At 37.4% G+C, this 21,570-nt stretch overlaps 1 protein-coding gene across 2 annotated transcripts in view; it reads left to right on the forward strand.

The window, feature by feature from the left end:
- RBM41 (RNA binding motif protein 41) overlaps positions 1 to 21,570 on the forward strand; it is a 59,430-nt gene that overhangs the window by 12,287 nt on the left and 25,573 nt on the right. The window lies entirely within an intron of this gene.

Consider the following 21,570-nt stretch of genomic DNA (forward strand, 5'->3'; position numbering starts at 1 on the left):
ACCATCAACTGGGTAGTTTATAAACAACAGATTTATTTCTCACAGTTCTAGAGGCTGGAAGTCTGAGATCAGGGTTCCAGTATGATCAGGTTCTGGTGAGAGCCCTCTTTTGGGTTGCAGACTACTAACTTCTTGTCACATGTCAGAGAGCAGGGAGAGGAAGCAAGCTCTCTCATGACTTCTGTAAGGGTACTGATCCCATTCCTGAGGGCTTCACCCTCATGACCTCATCTAATCCCAGTTACCTTCCAAAGGTCCTCACTTCCTATTACCATCACATCACCAGTAGGGTTTCAACATACGAATTGGGGGGGGGCACAGATATTTAGTCCATAACAGTCTTATAATTTTTTTTGTTGCAAATGAGACATTTAAAATAATGTAATGTGGGGGTGCCTGGGTGACTTAGTCGGTTAAGCACTGCCTTCAGCTCAGGTCATGATCTCAGGGTCCTGGGATCGAGCCTCACATCGGGCTCCCTGCTCAGTGGGGAGCCTGCTTCTCCCTCTCCCTTTGTCCCTCCCCCCGCTGCTCATGTTCTCTCTCTCTCAAATAAATAAAATAAAATCTTTAAAAAAATAATGTAATGTGACAGCTCTGAAAATCATTCTCTCCCACACACCCAGGGTTTATTTTATTGTTCTTGTTATTTGTATAGTGACTGTCCTAGACTAATTCTGTAAATTTGAATTCTTTGTCATGTGCAGCCGCTGAAGTCTGTTCAGTTAGCAGAGTGGTCCACTAATGCTTGGAGAAAGTTTTCCTTAAATACCTTGAACCAGAAGTTCTACCAGCCTTTGTTGAAGGTGTGTGTGTGTGTGTGTGTGTGTGTGTGTGTGTGTGTGTGTGTTGGGTCACTCCTTCAGTGCCCAGGCAGGCAGTTTGCAACTGTGCCTTGGACTTCACTTCCTGCTTGTTCAGAGCCTCAAGTTCTACCAGCCTTTGTTGAAGGGGTGTGTGTGTGTGTGTGTGTGTGTGTGTGTGTGTGTGTGTGTGTTGGGTCACTCCTTCCTTTGTTGAAGGTGTGTGTGTGTGTGTGTGTGTGTGTGTGTGTGTGTGTTGGGTCACTCCTTCCTTTGTTGAAGGTGTGTGTGTGTGTGTATGTGTGTGTGTTGGGTCACTCCTTCAATGCCCAGGCAGGCAGTTTGCAACTGTGCCTTGGACTTCACTTCCTGCTTGTTCAGAGCCTCAAGGTCAGCCAGAGGTGAGAGATTAGTGACTTCTCAAGCTCTAACTTTCCTGGGCATACGCATAGTCCAGCACATGTTTGTTACCTTCTAGAGTCCCAGGAGTATGTCTGAACTTTTCAAACGCCTTACGGACATTTCACTCCCTATTTTTCTTTCTTTTTTTATAAGAATGCTTAACATGCGATCTACCCACTTAACAAATTTTTGAGTGTACAAAACAGTATTATTAACTATAGGCACAATGTTGTACAATAGGTCTCTAGAACTTAGTCATTTTGCATAGCTGAAACTTTATAACCTTTGAATAATAACTCCCCATTTTCCCCTTCCCCTAGCCCCTGGCAACCACCATTATATTCTCTGCTTCTTTGTGTTTGATTAGTTTATATACCTTACATGAGTTGTTTCATGCAGTATTTGTCCTTTTGTGACTGGCTTATTTCACTTAGCATAATGTCTTCAAGGTTAATCTGTGTTGGCAGGATTTTCTTCCTTTTTTAAGGCTGAATAATACCCCACTGTATGTATATACCACATTTTCTTCATTCATTCATGGACATTGAATAATGTCCATGACATAATGACATCCTGGCTGTCATGAACAGTGCTGCGATGAATATGTAAGTGCAGATATCTCTTGCAGGCTCTGATTTCAGTTCTTTGAATAAATACTCAGAAGTGGAGTTGTTTTATCACATGGTATTTCTATTTTTAATCTTTAAACCCTTTTGCAGAAGCTCCATACTGTTCTCTGTGATAGTTACATCATTTTACATTCCCACCGAAAGTGTACAAAGGTTCCAGTTTGTCCAGATCCTCACCGACACTTGTTATATTTTGGTTTCTTTGATGTTAGCCATCCTAACAGGTGTGAGGTGATATCTCATTGTGGTTTTGATTGGCATTTCCCTGATGATGAATGACGTTGAGCACCTTTTCATATACTGTTGGCCATCTGTATGTCTTCTTTGGAGAAATGTCTATACAAATACTTTGCACATTTTTTAGTCAGGTTTTATTTTTAGTTTTTAAATTATTTTTTTTAAATTTGAATTCCAGGGGTGCCTGGGTGGCCCAGTTGATTAAGTGTCTAGCCCTAGCTTTCGGCTCAGGTTGTAATCTCCTGGGTTGTGAGATTGAGCCCTGCATTGGGCTTTGTGCTCAGTGGGGAATCTGCTTGAAGAGTCTCTCCCTCTGCCCCTCCCCCCATTCATGCTTTCTCTCTGTCTCTCTCTCTCTCAAATAAATAAATAAATCTTAAAATTTTTGAATTCCAGTATGGTTAACATACAGTGTTATATTAGTTTCATAGGTTTCGTTTTTATGGCATTGAGTTGTAGGAGTTCTCTATGCATTTTGGATATTAACCCCTTATTGGATATATGGTCTACAAATATTTTTTCCCATGCTGTAGTTGCCTTTTCACTCTGTTAATTGTGTCTTTTGCTATGCAGAAGGTTTTTAGTTTGATATAGTTCCACTTTCTATTTTCGCTTTTTGTTGCCTGCCTTCTGGAGTTATATTTAAGAAATCATCGCCAATACCAATGTCAAGTGGATTTTCCTCTGTGTTTTCTTTTAGGAGTTTTAGAGTTTCAGGTCTTCTTTTTAAGCCTTTAATCCATTTTTAATTGACTTTCATGACTGGTATAAAATAAGGGTCCCATTTCATTCTTTTCCACGTGAAGATTCAGTTTTCTAGCATCATCTGTTGAAGAGACTATCCTTTCTCCATTGTGTATTCCTGTCGTTCTTGCCAAAAACCAAGTTGACCATGTATCTGGGCTTTCTATTCTGTTCCACTGTCTGTATGTCTGTCTTTATGCTAGTACCATAGTGTTTTCATTGCTATAGCTTTGTAGTATATTTTGAAACCCGTAAGTGTATGCTCATTCCTATGTCTTCTTTTAATTTTTTTGTCATTCTCTTGTTAGCCCCAACTGGTAATGCTGTCTCAAGCAGCTACAGTGTTAACCCTCACCAATTGGTTTTGACAAATGCCTTAAGGCTGGGCTGTTCTACAGAGTGGGATATGAACCAAGTCAAAGACAAGCCCTAGGATTGTAGCTTTTCAATGAAGTACTAGGCTGGTCAAGCAGTGACAGTTCTCTTAGGATGGGGCTTTTGGTGAACTCCAGAACTGCTCTACTTCCTATAATATCAGCTAGGCTGCTGTTTTATTTACAACTACCACAGTTGCAAGATTGTTGGTTTTCAAGGCTACTGCAAAGTTGGAGAGAGGGAAACATGATTACGGGAAGCTGAAATACAATAAATCTTACTATAGTCTTAGTGAGACTCTGCTGTTTTTCTTGAATAACTGTTCCTCCTATTGTTGTATGCCTCTATTTAATTTCCAGACTTATCAAAATTTAATTTTTAATGAGTTTTGCTTTTTATGGAAGAGCGGATTTTCAAGGTCCTTACTCCAACATTCTAGAACTACTTTCTCTCCATTTTACTTTTATCCTATCTATATTATTATATTTGAAAGTGAGTTTTATATTTTTTTAAAAAATGAGTTTCTTATAGAATGTAGTTGGGTTGTTTTTTCCCACTTTTTTATTGTGTTATGATTGACATAGCATTAAACTCACTCATTTTAAATGTACAATTCAGTGACTTATAGTAAATTTACAGATTTGGTCAGCCATCATCACAATCTAGTTTTAGAACATGCCCATCACCCGAGAGATGGTTCTCAGTCCCTTTTTCTTCTCCCAGCCCAGATAGCAACTATTCTATTGTCCCTCTCTATGGATTTGCCTATTCTGGACATTTCATTATAAATGGGACTATATAACATGTGGCCTTCTTTAACTTACTTAACACAGTGTTTTAATTATTCCTAGAACTAGTACTCTTCCCAGAACTGAGGGATTTCCTAGTACTGAAGGATTTGTATGCAAGCTGAGCACATCTTCCGTAGTCAGCCAAGCAGATTACAACTCCATTTTAGCCCTCACTTCCTGCTTGTGCAGAGACTTAAGATTAGTCAGAGGTAAGACCTTAGGTTTTTTTCTAGTCTTTCCTGAACATGCATACAACTTCGGCCATGAGGACAGGCCTGTGCACATGTGTGGCCTTCTAGATTCCTGGGAGTATGTTAGAGCTTTTCAGTGCCCTCTAAGGACATTTCATCCCCCAAGATTTCCTTCTAGGCTTTTTGGTTAACCTATTGTTTATCCCAACTCCACCACCTCAGGCAGGGGAAGAATTCACCAACTGCCTCTGATTATTTTTTTAAAGGTTTTATTTATTTATTTGTCGGAGAGAGAGAGAGCGGGAGAGAGAGAGCACAAGCAGGGGGAGGGGCAGGCAGTGGGAGACGCAGGCTCCCCGCTGAGCAGGGAGCCCAACGCGGGACTCGATCCCAGGACCCTGGGATCATGACGCGAGCTGAAGGCAGATGCTTAACTGACTGAGCCACCCAAGCATCCCCTTCCTCTGATTATTTTTGACAAAAGTTCTCGGGAAAAAGGCTCTTAGCACTGGGTGGCGAGCTTTGAGTTACATCATGGAGAGCATTGCCTGTGGAATCTTCCAGGGAACCACTAGAAAGGCCACCTAGATGACTGTTCTCTGACAATAGTGCTTTGAAGAAACTCCAGCCTCGTTCTTCCCTCTCTGGTAGCTGCCAGGCTGCTGGTTTTCACTGTGATTTCAGGTTGTTGGTTTTCAAGGTTACCACAGACCTGGGAGAAATGGATGAGAAAAGGGCTAGTTAAAATGCTACAAAATTTATTATTCTTATTGAGATTTAGCTATTTTTATTGAATAAATATTTCCCAGATTGCTGCAGGCCTTTGGTTAATTGTTCCAGAGTTCTGGAGAAGCTGATCCTGACAGTTTTTGCCAGTGTTCTCATTGCTTTTATGGAGGAGAGAATTTCAAGAGGTCCGTACTCTGCCATTTGCACTGATGTCACCTCTCTTAACAGTATCTTCTGAAGCTTGAAAGTTTGTGATTTTGACGAAGTCAAATTTACTTTTTTTCACGATTTCTGCTTTTGGTCCTATAACTAAGATTTCTTTTTAACCCAAGGTTGCAAAGATTTTCTCATATGTATTCTTTTGCAGAACTTATAGTTTTAGCTTGTACATTTAGGTCTATGAACCATTTTGAATTAATTGCTGAATTACACGTAATGTAAAGTTAGGGTTACTTTAGTCTGTTTGCATATGGATAGCCAATTGTCCTAACATCTTTAGTTGAAAAGACTATCCTTTCCCAATTAAATTGTCTTAGTACTTTTGTGGAAAACCAGTGGACTATAAATACAAGGGTTTTTAAATGCTCTCTCCTTATTACTCTACTCTTTTTTTTTCTTTCTATTTACTTTTCAGCAATCTGATCGTGCTGCGTTTGGGCATGAGTTCTTTATTATTTCAAATTCTCACCTATTCCACCTGCTACTATGTACTTTTTGCAGTCTTCAAATGTTCCATGAATTCTCACCAGGTTTTAGAATTGTATTCAGTGGGAGAGGCAGGGATGAAGTATGCTTACTTCTTACATGGAAACAGAATTCCTAATAGCTAATAATTTTTGAGGGCTTATTTGTGCCAGTCCTTGTGCTAAGTAAGCATTTTCTGTGTTTGCTCATTTAACCTTTATAATAACCCTACAAGACAGTGGCAGTATTATACCCATTTTACAGATAACGAAATTGAGCTTCTGAGGAGGTAGGCTACTTTCTCAAGGTCAACTAAGTGGCCATGCTAGGACTTAAATCTAGGTCTGTTCTTACATGAACATCAGTGGTCTTGATCATAGCATTTGTATATGGGATTTGAGAAGATTTTTTGGTTTATTAAGTGTGATTTTGCTATATCTTTTTTTAAAAGGTTTTATTTATTTATTTGACAGAGAGGGTGAGACAACACAAGCAGGGAGAGTGGCAGAGAGAGAGGGAGAAGGAGCTGAGTAAGGAGCATGAGGTGGGACTTCATCCCAGGACCCTGGGATCATGATCCAAGCTGAAGGCAGATGCACAACCAACTGAGCCACCCAGGCGCCCCTGATTTTGCTATATCTTGAGATGAACATTTTTGGGGGAGTAAAACATATCCCATCTTCTAACCTTAAATCAGTGGGAAAACATACATTATCTCTAGAAATAAACTTCCTCTGAAATCTTAAGCCCCAGTATATTACCCTGACCACAACCTTTTTCTTATACTTCTGGCCCTTGCAACTCTCTTGCAGCCATTATTCCATCTCTTCAACCCTGTTGAAATGTCCAGTTCCTTGACCTTTTTATTTTCTCCCAATCTGTCATCCCCTTCCTGTCTCCTTTTCCTTCCACATCTTACTTAGACTCCATCACCCATTATTTACTCATGTTCTTGCCAGTGAAGCATTCTTTTTGTTTCCTTGTCTGTGTGCCATACCTACCCGGCAAAACCTCAACCCTGAATCAATCCAACTAATTGCCTTCTTTATTTCTGCAGGATAGTTTTTGAGCATTACTAGAGAACAATCATATAATTTTGTTGATAATGCCTCTACAGTTTCCTCATGTCTGGTCTTGTCTAGAGCCTTCTTCCTCGTTCAGCAGTCTATCTCCTGGTCCCTTGTCAGCTCTCCATTTCATTCCTTCCTCTTTTAGATCTTCATTATTCTTTCCATCCTACTGTTTGATTATTTTTAGCAGATAGGCTTCCTGTTTCAAAGGAAACATTGTCATTGACAAGAGCCTTCATCTGCTTTCTGCCTGACTCTGCTAATTCTGCATCCTGAGTCTTATTTTCTTCCATCTCAACTCAGTGGTAGGTATATCCTTCATGCCTGAAATTAATCTTTACACCTTTGTGCTGGATCCTAGCCCTATTATCTCCCCAGGGACCTCAGTCAGTTATCCCCAGTATTGCTTCTTTCCTTTCAGGATTTTTTAAAAAAAGATTTTATTTATTTATTTGACACAGAGAGAGAGAGAGAGCACAAGCAGGGGGAGTGGCAGGCAGAGGGAGAGGGAGAAGCAGGCTTCCTGCTGAGTGAGGAGCCCGAAGTGGGGCTCAATCCTAGGACCCTGGGATCATGACCTGAGCCGAAGGCAGACACCCAACTGACTGAGCCACCCAGGAGCCCCTCCTTTCAGGATTTTAACATGCTTTTTACTACTTGCCAGTTTCCGTAGTGTACACAGTCCTACCATGAATTATCTTTAAACAATGATAAAGACAAAAAATGCCCTTCAGTTATTTAGCTACTTGAGCAAACAGTATGTTTAGATTCTCTCCCTTCACTGTAACCATAATAAGTAGCACTTGGTTTAAAAATGAAATATCAGAATGATAGAAGTAAGTACATATGTCAATATTTTTTTGATATCCGTATAGGAAGTGATGTTTCCCCAGTTTTTAATGAAAATTTTCAAACACACAGAAAGGTTGAAAGATTTTATCTCAAATACCCATTATATCACCAACTAGATTCTACCATTAATATTTTATTTTATCACATACCTATCCCTCCACTCATCTATCAATCCATCTTATTTTATTGATGTATTTAAAATAAATTGCCAATGTAAATGAATATCCCCCTAAATACTTCAGCATGCATATTGTTAGCTAGAATTAAATATTTCAATTTTTTCTTTTGATGTAAAATTTGCATGCCATAAAATGCATGAATTTTGTGTTCATTTGCGAACTTTTGACCAGTGTATACATTTTTGTAGTGATGTGTTGGTAAATGTTTAACAGCTGGCTCTCCAGAAAGTAAAAGGGCTCTGATTTGTATCATTTGCCAGTTTCCATGGTGTACATACTTGCACCATGGCAAATTTCAAGCTACCGAAGTGTTATCACTGAACATGGATTCTGGAAAATTTGTGTATAATCAATGGGCCATTTCTAGCATACCATTGCATCTGTGTAACCTAATCCATAGAAGATTACCACCATTCCATTCCAGAAAGTTTTATCATACTTCTTGTCAGCAATTTCCCAGAGGCAACTGGTGTTTTGGTTTTTTTCCACTATAGATTAGTTTTTCCTGTCCTAGAACTTCAGATAACTGAAATGCTATCCTTTGTATTCTTTCTGTAAGGCTTCCTTAACTGAGCATATGTTTTTGAGATTCATTCCTGTATGTGTATGTCAATCGTTTTTCCTTCTCTCTGCAACAAAATTTCTTAGAAGAATTTTCTAACATCACTGGATTCTTTTTCTAGGACTGCCTTAACAAATGACCACAAATCTAGTGGCTTAGAACAACAGAAATTTATTCTCTCACTGTGGTGAGAAGTCTGAAATCAAGGTGTTGGCAGGGCCATACTCTTTCTGAAGGTCTCTAGAAGGCTTCCTTGTATCTTCTGGCTTCTGGCATTTGCCAGCATTCCTTGGTGTTATAGCTAGCTGCATCATTCCAGTCTCTGCCTCCATCATCACATGGCGGTCTCAGTGTGTGTCTGTGTCCCTGTGCCTTCGCTTGGCCTTCTTATTAGCACATACGTCATTTGATTTAGGGCCCACCTTAATTCAGTGTAGTGTCATCCTAACTCATGACATCTGCCAAGACTCTCTTTCCAAATAAAGTCACGTCTGAGGCTCGGGATGGACATGAATTTTGAGGGTACACTATTCAACCCAGTATAGTCTGCCCTCTGGCCTCCAAATAGTCAAATCCATCTCACACGCAAACTACATTGACCCCTTTACAATACTCACAAAAGTCTTAACCTATTCCAGCATCAAGTCTAAGTCCCAAAGCTCATCTAAATATCAACTCAAAAAGTCTCAAGTGTCATTATCTAAATAATCAAAACCAGGTGTCAGCGAGGCCCTGAGTATTTTCCACCCTAAGGCAAAATTCCTTTCTGTCCAGAGACGTGTGAAACCAAATTATCTGCTTCCAAAATACAATGGTGAGACAGGCATAGGATAGGCATTCCTACTCTGAAAGGGCAGAAAGGAAGGAATAAAGGGGTTACTGGTCTAAAGCAAGTTAACCGCCCAGCAGGGAAAATTCTGTTAGGTCTCAGAGCCTGAGAGTAATGCTCTGGGCTCAGTGCTCTCCCCTCTGGCCCCCAGGGGTGGTCTTGTTCTCTGGGTCCTCTGGGATAGCCCCACCTTCTCAGCCTACCAGGGTAGCTGCAGCCCCACCCTCACTGGCTTTTGCATCTGTGGTTTTGCCTTCACAGTCATCCTTCATTTTGTCCTGTCTTTGTCACTTTCACACCAGGCTGGCACTATTTCTTCTGGTATACAATTCTCTAAAAACCTTTTTGGTCTCTGGGCGCCTGGGTGGCTCAGTTGGTTAAGCGACTGCCTTCGGCTCAGGTCATGATCCTGGAGTCCCTGGATCGAGTCCCACATCGGGCTCCCTGCTCGGCAGGGAGTCTGCTTCTCCCTCTGACCCTCCCGACCCTCCCCCCTCTCATGTGCTCTCTCTCTCAGTCTCTCTCTCTCAAATAAATAAATAAAATCTTTAAAAAAAAAAAACCTTGTTGGTCTCATGCCTGTCAAGAGACCCATATAATCAGTTATAAGGGTTTTCCACAGGTCCTTTCTGGTTAATCCCTCCTTTCTTCTTGGCTTCTGCTGAGATGGTTGATTGCATCCATGAGTCACACACCTAATCTCTTCAGTGAAAGTCTATCCAGCCACACCATTGGCCCTGTTTCCAGAGCATATTGGTTAGATACACTGAGAATTCCCTAGATCATCAAGTGCTGGTTTCTTTTTTCACAGATCCTTCCTCAATTTATCTCTCTTTTCTCTTCATTTTATTGTAAGCACCAAAGAGAAATCAGGCTGCATCTTCCACACTTTGCTGGGAAATCTCCTTAGCTAAATATCCACTTATAAGTTAAGTCCACCCAACAGCAAAACTCCATTCAGCCAAGTTTCTGCCACTTGATGACAAAGATTGCCTTTCTTCCAGCATCCAATAACATGTTCATCATTTCCTTCTAATGCCTCACCATAAGTATATTTTCTAATGTTTGTATCTCTAGCAGTATTCTATTCATGATGATATATATATTCTCTAAGATGATAGAAGCTTTCTCTACTGTCCTCTTTGCTTCTGAGCACTCACCAGAACTGCTATTTACACTCATATTTCTACCAACAGTCTCTTCAAGGTAACCAACCTTTTGCTGTCAAGCAATTCAAAAATTCTTCCAGCCTCTACCTATTGCCCATTTCCAAAGCCAAATACATTCCAAAACAAATACATTTTTAGGTATTTGATATAGCAGCACCCCATTTCCCAGTACAAAATCTGTATTAATTCCCTAGGGCTGCTGTAACAAAGTACCATAAACTAGGTGACTTAAAACAACAGAAATTCATTCTCTCACAGTTCTGGAGGCTAGAAGTTCAAATCTAGATATTGACAGGGTTGGTTCTTCTGGAGACTCTGAGGAGGAATCTGTTCCGTGCCTTTCTTCTAGCTTCTAGTGGTTGCTGGCTATCCTTGCCTTGTACATACATCACTCCAATCTCTGCTTCTACCATTACGTGACACGTATGTCTGTGTGTCTGTGTTTCCACGTGGCCTTCTTAAAAAGACACCAGTCGTTGGATTTAGGGCCCACTCTAATCCAGTATGACCTCATCTTACCTAACTGTATCTGCAAATATGCTATTTCCAAATACATTCTGAGGTTCTGGATGGACATGAATTTTGGGGGGATACTATTCAACCCAGTATACTGAGTTATCTCCTCCTTACCTCCTACTCACTTTTTTAAAAAATATTTTTTTAAGATTTTTAAAAATTTATTTGACACAGAGAGAGAGCACAAGCAGGGGGAGCAGTAGAGGGAGAGGGGGAAGTAGGCTCCCTGCTGAGCAGGGAGCCCAACATAGGGCTCAATCCCAGGACCCTGGGATCATGACCTGAGCCGAAGGCAGACGCTTAACTGACTGAGCCACCCAGGCACCCCTAAAAAAATATTTTTAATAAAGATCATGCCAGAGAGTACTTAACACATATGGTCAGTCAAGTCAAGAAATCAAACGTTGCCGGTGGCGCCTGGGTGGCTCAGTCGTTAAGCGTCTGCCTTCGGCTCAGGTCATGATCCCAGAGTCCTGGGATCGAGCCCCGCATCGGGCTCCCTGCTCTGCAGGAAGCCTGCTTTCTCCCTCTCCCACTCCCCCCGCTTGTGTTCTCTCTCTCGCTGTGTATCTCTCTCTGTCAAATAAATAAACAAAATCTTAAAAAAAAAAAAAAAAAAAAAGAAATCAAACGTTGCCGATAGGGCGCCTGGGTGGCTCAGTCGTTAAGCGTCTGCCTTCGGCTCAGGTCATGGTCCCAGGGTCCTGGGATCGAGCCCCGCATCCAGCTCCCTGCTCGGCGGGAAGCCTGCTTCTCCCTCTTCCACTCCCCCTGCTTGTGTTCCCTCTCTCGTGGTGTCTCTCTCTGTCAAATAAATTAAAAAATCTTTAAAAAAAAAAAAAAAAAAGAAATCAAATGTTGCCGATACTCCAGAAGTCCTTGTATGCTCTTCAGAAATCACATCTCCCTGCCTACCAGATATAACCACTGTCCTGACTTGTGATAATAATTTCTTTGCTTTGGGGCTCCTGGGTGGCTCAGTCGGTTAAGCGGCTGCCTTCGGCTCAGGTCATGATCCCAGGGTCTGGGATCAAGCCCCGCATCGGGCTCCCTGCTCAGCAGAGAGCCTGCTTCTCCCTCTCCCTCTGTCTGCCGCTCTGCCTGCTTGTGCTCTCTCTCTCTGTTAAATAAATAAATAAAAATCTTTAAAAAAATAATAATTTCTTTGCTTTTCTTTATATTTTTACCACCCATACATACATCATTAGACAGTGGTTAGTTCTACTTGTTTTTAGGCATTATATCAATGAATTGTGCTGTATGTATTCTATTGGGTCTTCCTTCTCTACCTACTGTTATATTTGTGACATTCAGCCATATTACAATGTATAGCCATAGTTTGTTCACCTTCACTGTAGTATAGTATTCCTTTATATGAACATATTGACATTTATTTATCCATTTTACTGTAGTTGGACATATGGGTTGTTTCCACTTGGGGGAGCTGTAAGTATCAGTCCTGCTACTGTGATCATTTTTGTAAATGTATCCTGGGACACATGTGCAGGAGTTTCTCAGGATATATACCTAGGAGTGGAATTGAGGGGTGAAGAATTCCTACCTGTTCAACTTTATAGATGTTACCTCTTTTGTGAAGGGATTGTCCCAAGTTAAAAACCCACCAACCATGTGTGAAGAAGGTTCAGGTTGCTCCATATCTTTGTTCACACTGGGTATTGTCGGACTCCAATCTAATGGGTATTTACTTACATTTCAGTATATTATCTTTTCCCTTTCTTAATAACTAACATTCGTTTATATTACTTCTTATTTGTCTAGGGTTTAGTAAAGTCTTGTTTTCCTCAACCTTCTATTTTGAAAAATTTCGAACATGGAGAAAAATTGAAAGAATAGTACACCCACACCCTTCACATACATTTACCAACTACTGGCATTTTGCCACATTTGCTATACCTCTGATTTCCTCTACACTAGAATGTGTGTGTGATTTGTGTATTGCTAAACAATTTCAAAGTAAATTTCAGACATTAAGAAGTTTTACTCTTTTTTTTTTAAGATTTTATTTATTTATTTTGACAGAGAGACAGAGAGAGAGGGAACACTAGCAGGGGGAGTGGGAGAGGGAGAAGCAGGCTTCCCGCTGAGCAGAGAGCCCGATGTGAGGCTCGATCCCAGGACCCTGGGATCATGACCTGAGCCAAAGGCAGACACTTAATGACTGAGCCACCCAGGCGCCCCAAGAAGTTTTACTCTTAAATACTTCCTTATGTATCTTCTAAGAACATAGACATTCTCCTGTATAATCATAGTATTATGATCACTCTTAAGATATTTAGCATTGTTACACATACTATCTAATATACAGTTTCTAATTAGATTTCTCAATTTTAAATCCAGGATGAGTCAGGGATCACATATTGCATTTAGTTTGCTTTATAACAGTTTTTTTGTGTGTGTGTCTGTCTGTCTGTCTTTCTGTCTTGCAGGCATTGATATTTTTCAGGAATCTAAGTCCAATTTGTTTTGTTTGTTTCATTGTGGTTTTAACTTCCTTCCCTTGATATCTAATGAGGTTGGAAACCCTCTCACACATAATTGACCATTTGGATAACCTCCTTTGTGAAATGGCTATTCAGTTCTTTTGCCCGTTTAGCAAATGTTACCTGAATATCTTTCCATCTGTTTATATCTGTGTCCAGTTGCAGTCTTGGTTCAGAGGTCACTTTAGGCATGTATCGAAGCAGTAGCTCAGCTCCCAAACCCTGGGATATGGCAGATCTCAATGATCACTACTTACCTTCAGTAGTGCTACAGACAAGAGGGAGCTAGTAGGAAAGTGTTGTGGTTATATGTCCTGAATATTCTATCTCCAAATTTCGTCTCTCATCTTACATGCATTTCTTATAAATTTGTACAAGTTCTTTATTATTGTGGATACTTGCTCTTTGTTGGCTATATGTGTTGAAAATGCCTATTCCCATTTTGTGGCTTATCATTTCATTCCCTTTACGGTGTCTTTTGATGAATAAAAGTTCTTCATTTGTATGTAATAAAATCTATTAATTTTTCTTTCTACTTTGTGATTTTTGCGCTTTGATTAATGAATCCTTCCCTACATGAGCTCAGGAAGATACTGTTCTTTATTCTGAAGGCTTTATGTTTTTGCCTTTCCCATTTAAGTCTTTGATCCACCTGGAATTGATTTCTGTATATGGTATAAAGTAGGATTTCAGGTTTTGTTTTGTTTTGTTTTTTACCATATAAATAACCCTCTATCCCAACACTATATTTTGGAAATGTCCCTGCACTGTTGTTGTATTGCTAGCTCTGTCATCTATCAGGTGTTCACGTATGCATGGGTGTTTTTATGGGTTCTCTCTTTTGTTCTTTTGGTCTTTTCGGCTATCAGTATATCAGAACCAGTATGACAGTTTAGCTTTTTAATGTCTTGATACAATAAAAAAAAATTCCTTCCACCTTGTTCTTCTTCAAAAGTGTTTTGTCTACTTTTGATACTTTGCTTTTCCATGGAAATTTTAGAATCAGCTTGTCAAGTTACACACACACACACACACACACACACACATACACACACACACCCTTTCTCTTACATGATTTCGACTGAGATTCCATTGAGTATTTAAATGAATTGAGGACAATTGACATATTTACAGTATGAATCTTTAGCTCTTCAAAGGTGAATATGCTATATCTTCTCATTCATTTAATTATTCTTTAATGTCTTTTAATATATTTTTCCTATTTTCTGTTCTAACATTTTGTGAGACCGAATAGTTTTTTTCTTGATTTTTCAACAACTTCATTGAGGTATGTAATTTATATGTGGTAAAATTCACCTATTGTTAGTGTTCAGTTAGGTGATTTTTAGTAAATTTATTGACTTATGCAATCATCAATACAATCCCATCTTAGGACATTTCCATCACTCTGCAAAATTCCCATGAGCGTATTTGCAGTAGATCACTCCCACGCCTACCCCAAGCCTTCTCTCTCTATAAACTTGTATCTAGGTGTTTCATATAAATGGAATCTTAACAATATGGGATCTTTGGAATTTGGCTTCTTTCAGGTAACGTGTTTGCAAAGTTCGTTCATGTTGTAGCCTGTATCAGCAGTTCATTCCTTTTTATTACTAAATAATTTTCCATTCTATAGATATATACTGCATTTTCTTTATCTTTTCACTGCTGATGGCATTTGGGTTGTTTCCACTTTTTGGCTACTGTGAATAATACTACGAACATTCATGTCCAAGTTTTTGAGTAGATATGTTTTCATTTCTCTTGAGTGAGTGGAGTTTCTAGGTCATATGGTAACTCTGTATAACTGTTTGAGGAACTGCCAAACTGTTTTCCAATGTGGTTACATCATTTTACTTTCTCTTCAGTGATGTATGAGCATTCCTACTTCTTTACATCCTTGCCAATGCTTGTTATTCCCTTTTTTTTTTTTAACAGCCATACTAGTGGGTGTGTACTAATATCTCATTGTGGCTTTAATTTGAATTTCTATAATAACAAATATTCATGAATATTTTTCATGTGTTTATCAGCCTTTCTTATGTCTTGTTTAATGAAGTGTCTATTCAAATCTTTTACCCATTTTTTGATGGGGTTGTTTTCTTAGTATTGAGTGGTAAGAGTTCTTTACATATTCTGAATACAAGTACTTTATAAGTTATATGATTTGCAAATATTTTCTTCCAGTCTGTAGCTTGCCTTTTTATTTTCTTAATGGTGTCTTTTGAAGGACAAAAGTTTTTAATTTTAATGAAGTTCCATTTATCGATTTTTTCCTTTTGGTATCATATCTAAGAAATTGTTGCTGAACTCAAGGTCAGAAAGATATTCTCCTGTGTTTTCTTCTAGAATATGTATAGTTTTAGCTCTTACAATTAGATCTGTTATCTGTTTTGAGTTCATTTTTGTGTGAGAGATAAAGATTCTAAGTTCATATTTTTAAATATGCATATCCAACTGTCCCAGCGCTATTTATTGTAAAGACTATTATTTCCCCCATTGAATTGTTTGGCACCTTTCTGGAAAATCAATTGACCATAAATGTAAGGGTTTATTTCAGGACACTTGTTTTGGTTCCATTGATGTATGCACCTATCCTTATACTCTGAATGTCTTTATCTTTATATAAGTTTTGAAATCAGGTAGTGTAATTCCTCCAACTTCATTCCTGTTTTTCAAAATAGTTTTGGTTATTCTAGGCCCTTTGTATTTCCATGTAAATTTTAGAAGCAGCTTGTCAGTTTTTCTATAAAAAAGCCTGCTGATATTTGGTTAGGATTGTATTGAATCTATAATTCAACTTGGGGAAAACTGCCATTTTAATAATATTGAATATTCTAATCCATGAACATGGAATGTCTCTTCCTTTATTTAGCTCTTCTGTAATTTATTTCAGCAATGTTGTATAGTTTTAAGTTTACAAATACTATATTTTTACTAATTCTTAAATATTTTTTCATTTTGATGCTCTTGTGAACAAAATTGTTTTATTTCATTTTCTGATTGTTACATACATGTCCATAGAAATACAGTTGATTATTGTATATCTATCTTGCATTCTTGATCTTGTAATTTTTTTATTCTAGTAGCTTTATTGTGGATACCTTGGGATTTTCTACATAGACAATTATGTTGCCTATGAATAGGCAGTTTTACTTCTTTCTTTCCAATTTGTATATCTTTTTCTTTTTTCTTTTTTTTTTTTGTCTCCTTGCACTGTCTAGATCCTTCAGTACAGTGTCAAATAGAAGTGGTGAGAGCAAGCATCCTTGCCTTGTTCCCAGTCTTAGGGGGAAAACATTCAGTTTTTAACGATAAACTATGATCTTAGCTCTAGATTTTTTGTACATGATCTTTAGCATTATAGTACATTACTTTCCTGTGGGTGCTATAACTAATTATTATAAACTTAGTGGCTTAAAGCAACTAATTTCTTCTCTTACAGTTCTAGAGGTCAGAAGTTGTAAAATCAGTTGTCCATAGGGTTGCCTTCCTTCTAGAGTTCTCTAGGGGAGCCTTTTCCAGTGTCTAGAATCCACCTGTAATTCCTTGGCTCATGGCCCTTTCCTCACATTACAGCAACCTCTACTTCCATTACTACATCTACTACTCTGTCTCTGACCCTCCTGCCTCCATCTTGATTATATTGGGCCCACCAGCATAATCCAGGATAATCTCCCTAACTCAAGATCTGTAATTTAATCACATCTGTAGAGTCTCTTTTGCCATGTAACATTTTCATAGATTCCAGGAATTAGGATGTGGACATTTTTGGGGTGTCATTCAGCCTAACATATGCAGGCTGAAGTTGTTCCCTTCTATTCCTACTTAATTGAAGTTTTTTTTTTTTTTAAATCATGAATGGGTGTTGGATTTTGTTTAATGCTTTTGCTACACTCCCCTATAGTGATCATGTGGTTTAATGTTTTAATCTATCAATATGATGTATTATATTCATTGATTTTTTTAGATAATAAACCAATCTTTCATTTCTGGGATAAATTCCACTTATATGTGTATCATCATTTCTATATATTGCTGAATTAGGCAGACTTGCTAATATTTTGTTAAGGATTTTTGTGTCTGTTCATGAGGGATATTTGTGTTTTCTTTGTGATGTCTTTGTTTAGCTTTGGTTTCAGTATAGTATTGACATCATAGAATAAGTCGGAAAAGATTCCCTCCTCTATTTTCTGAGAGTGTTTGTGCATGATTGATATTATTTCTTTAAATATTTGATAGAATTTACCAGTAAAGACATCTGGAATTGGACTTTTCTTTGTGGGTAGACTGTTGATTACTGACTCAACTGATTTACTTATTATAGGTTTATTCAGCTATTCTCTTTATTTTTGAGTCTGCTTGGTAATTTGTATCTTTCTATGAATTTGTCCATTCATCTAAACTTTCTAATTTGTTGGCCTAAAGTTATTTATAGTAATCCCTTATAATCATTTCCATTTCTGTAGTGTCAGTAATGATGCCCCATCTTTAATTCATGATTTTAGTCATTTTTGTCTTCTCTCTTATTTTTGTGGTTGGTCTAGCTAAGGGTTTGCCATTTTGTTAAACTTTTCAAAGAATCGGCTTTTGGTTTCATTGATTTTTCTCTGTTTTTCTGTTTTCTCTTGCACTGATTTATTCCTTAATCTTTATTATTTTCTTCTTTTTCCTTGCTTTGTGTTTAGTTTGCTCTTTTTCTAGTTTCCTTAGTTTGGAAGCTCAGATTATAGGTTTAAAAACATTCTTCTTTTCTGATATAGGTGTTTAAAACTGCAAATTTCTCTTTTAACATTGTTTTAGTTACATCTATAAATTTAAATATGCTGTGTTTTCCTCTTCATTTAGTTGAAAATATTTTTTAAATTTCCTTTGTGAGTTCTTTGACCTATGAGTTATTTAGAAGTGTATTGTTTAGTTTCTAAATATTTGTGTTTTCTCAGAATTCTTCTAGCAGTGGATCTCTAATGTAATTCCATTGTGGTCAGATAGTTTGTATGATTTCAGACTTTTTAAATTTTTTGAGACATAGTCCCCACTTTGGGGCCCTCACTCTAATATCAGCATGATAGATTCCCTCACTTTCTTTAAGTCATATCTCTCAAATGTCACTTTCTCAATGAGACTTACCAAGACCAACATTAAAATTGCAACTACCACTACTACAACCCCCTAGCATTTCCAATCACCCATTACACTGCTATATTTCTTTTCATAGCACTCATAACCTTCTGACATACTGTATAATTCACTGAGCTCTATGAAGATAGGGATCTTTGTTTTATTTACTGATATAGCCCAAGAACCTAGAATAGTATCTGAATCTTAATAGTCACTGAATATATATTTTTGAATGTATACATTAGAATATTTATCCACTTGGTCATATATAGCTGAAATTTGTTGACTTTCGTTAGAATATAGTATTTCATTATATAAACTGACTACAATTTTATAATTGATTCTTAGATGGACATTTATATTTTTGCCAGTATCAGGCTACTATAAATAGTACTGATCTAAACATTATTATTATTTTATCCTGGTACACATATGCCTAAGCTTCTCTAGGGTATATATGTAGGAGTGGAACTGATTGGTCATATTACCAGCATATATTCAACATCAGTAGATAATGTTATAGTGATTTGCACTATGGGTGCACAGTCCTACCAGCAATGTATGAGGGTTCCATTTGCTCTACAATTTCACTGACATGTGATATTGGTGTTCTTTTTAATTTTTGCCAGTATGGCAGTTTTCTATTAATATCCCAACCCCTTCTTAATTAGCATTTCCCTGAATTCTAATATGGTTGAACATTTTTGCATATATTTATTAGCCATGTATATTTCCTCTTTTGTGAGGCATATTTTCAGTTGTCTGCCCCTTTTCTTAATGGTTCTTTACCAGTTATTTGTGCAGCAAATATCTTTTCCCATTCTATGACTTTTCTCTTTATGATATTTTTAATGAACAGAAGTTTTAAATTGTAATGTAATTGAATTTGTCAATATTTTCCTTAGGTTAATGCTTTTGGGGTCTTAAGAAATCCTTCTATAAATATTCTTATACCTTGCTGGTGGAAATGCAGAATAATACAACTACAGAATGGAATTTAACAATATTAGGAAAAATTACATACACATTTACCCTTTGTCTCAGCACTGCCACCTCTTGTAATCTGTTTCAAAGACATACTGGAAAAATACAAAATCCTGTATGCACAAGGCTGTTTGCCAAGGTCTTATTCATAAAAGCAAAAAAGACTGGATATAGTACTAATGTGCCTCAGTAGGGGAGTAGTTGAATAAATTAGTACATCCACACAGTAGAGTACTGTGAAGCTATCAAGGGGAAGGGGAAGAGCTCTACACGTTAATATGTTATCTCCAGGATGTATTGTTAAGTGTAAAAATGTAAGTTGTAGAACAGTGTTTATAGTAAGTTACCTTTTATATAGAAAAGGGGTGTAAATAATGAATTATATAGATACACACATATATGTGTTGTGTATGCACACCTATCTGCTTATATTTTCAAAAAAGAAATAATGGAACCATAATGTCAAAACCTAATAAAAATTATACTTATGGAAAAGGAAAGGAATGGGATAAGGGGACAGAGATGGAGGTGAGACTTCTCTGAAGGTACTGTATAACACAGTTTTCACTTTAGACTCATATAAATGTTCTGCATAATATAAAAAATAATAAAAAAGGAAAAAAATCAATTCCTAAAATTCATAAGTAATCTGAAGTACATGAGCCTAACTATAAATAAAGTTGGTAACATAACCATACAGAAAAAAAACAATTATGTGAAGTGACTTTAGAACAACATTTGTACATTCCTAATGGGATATATTTTAAGGACAAAAATAACTGCAAAGACATATAAAACTGTATTCAGTAGTTTTATCATTAATAGTTACATTAGTATTGTTACTGACATTTTAAAATTCTATAAATATGTTATAGGAAAAAGCTAATAAATAATTTTGTTAATATCATCGAGCCAATATTTTAAGCATATGTGAAAAGAGATATAAGTCTAAAATCAAGGAGTTTGAGTAAAAAACTTGTAATCTTAAATTTAAAGTGGAAATACCAGTATGAACTCATGATTTATTTTTCTTTTAAAAGAATTTCCTAGCTTTGTCCACTGAAAAGGCCTAGAAGCAACAACAACTCAACAGCTATGAACACACCTCTCAACACATTGTGGTTTCTAAATACTATTTCCCATTAAAAGGAGCCAGGGGTCCTTGGAGAGATAATCAGGTTTGAGTCAGGAAATATTCAAAATGAACTTGTGACATCTTGCTGTGCCAAAAAACTGGAAAGCAACACAGGAGCCAATTTGAAGGGACTTACTGGTCCCAAGTAGGATAATTTGTCCACTAAAAAGAATAAATATTACATTTAATTGAAACACATCAAACATATGAAAATGATCTCACAATTATACTAAAAATAATCATTGGTCACCACTGGAAATTTCTAAGGTACCAACTCATTACTCTCATAGTTGGTAAATACTGGGAAAAAATCAAGCATTTCTCCTGCCTTTCCTGTATGAACTATATATGGGGAAACCAAATAGTTGACGGTAAGTTCATTATAGAATTCCAGATAATAAATACAAAAGAAATAATAGGATTAATAAATTCAAAATAAATAATATAATTAGGGGAGCTCCATTTTGCAACTTCTTAATAAATTAACAGATCTAGGCAATGGTCATCAATGGATGCAAAACCCATTAGGTGAATGGGAAAACTTTATAATGGAGGGATCAGACTAACACCACCTGAATCTGCTGATCAACTTTAACGTCATTAAAGTGGGACCACCAAACATTATGTGTCTTATGACATGATGTAATAGGAAGTACACATCTATCTATGTATGATTGTTGCCTAAAATATTGAACCTGAATCTAATCAAACCTCTAGATCAGCACTATCGTAATGCAACTTTCCACAATGATGTAAATGGTTTCTATGTATTCTGCCCATTATGGTATCCACTAGCCACATATGGCTGTTGAGCATTTGAAATGTGACTAGTTTAATTGGGGAACTGACATCTAAAACATTAATTTAAGTAGATTTGTGTGGCCAGTGACTATTATATTAGATAGCATAGCTCTAATTTTAACTGCCAGTTTGTAAGAGAGAGAGGGGATTGAAGAACAAGTTAAACAATAACATGAGGAATAATCAGTCAAATTTCATTTGTTCTCTGAACAAATGATGTGTTCCTCTAATAATTCAATGGGATGGAGAAAAAAATGAGTTGGAGG

Source organism: Halichoerus grypus, chromosome X, assembly GCF_964656455.1.
Source record: "Halichoerus grypus chromosome X, mHalGry1.hap1.1, whole genome shotgun sequence".
NCBI lineage: Eukaryota > Metazoa > Chordata > Mammalia > Carnivora > Phocidae > Halichoerus > Halichoerus grypus.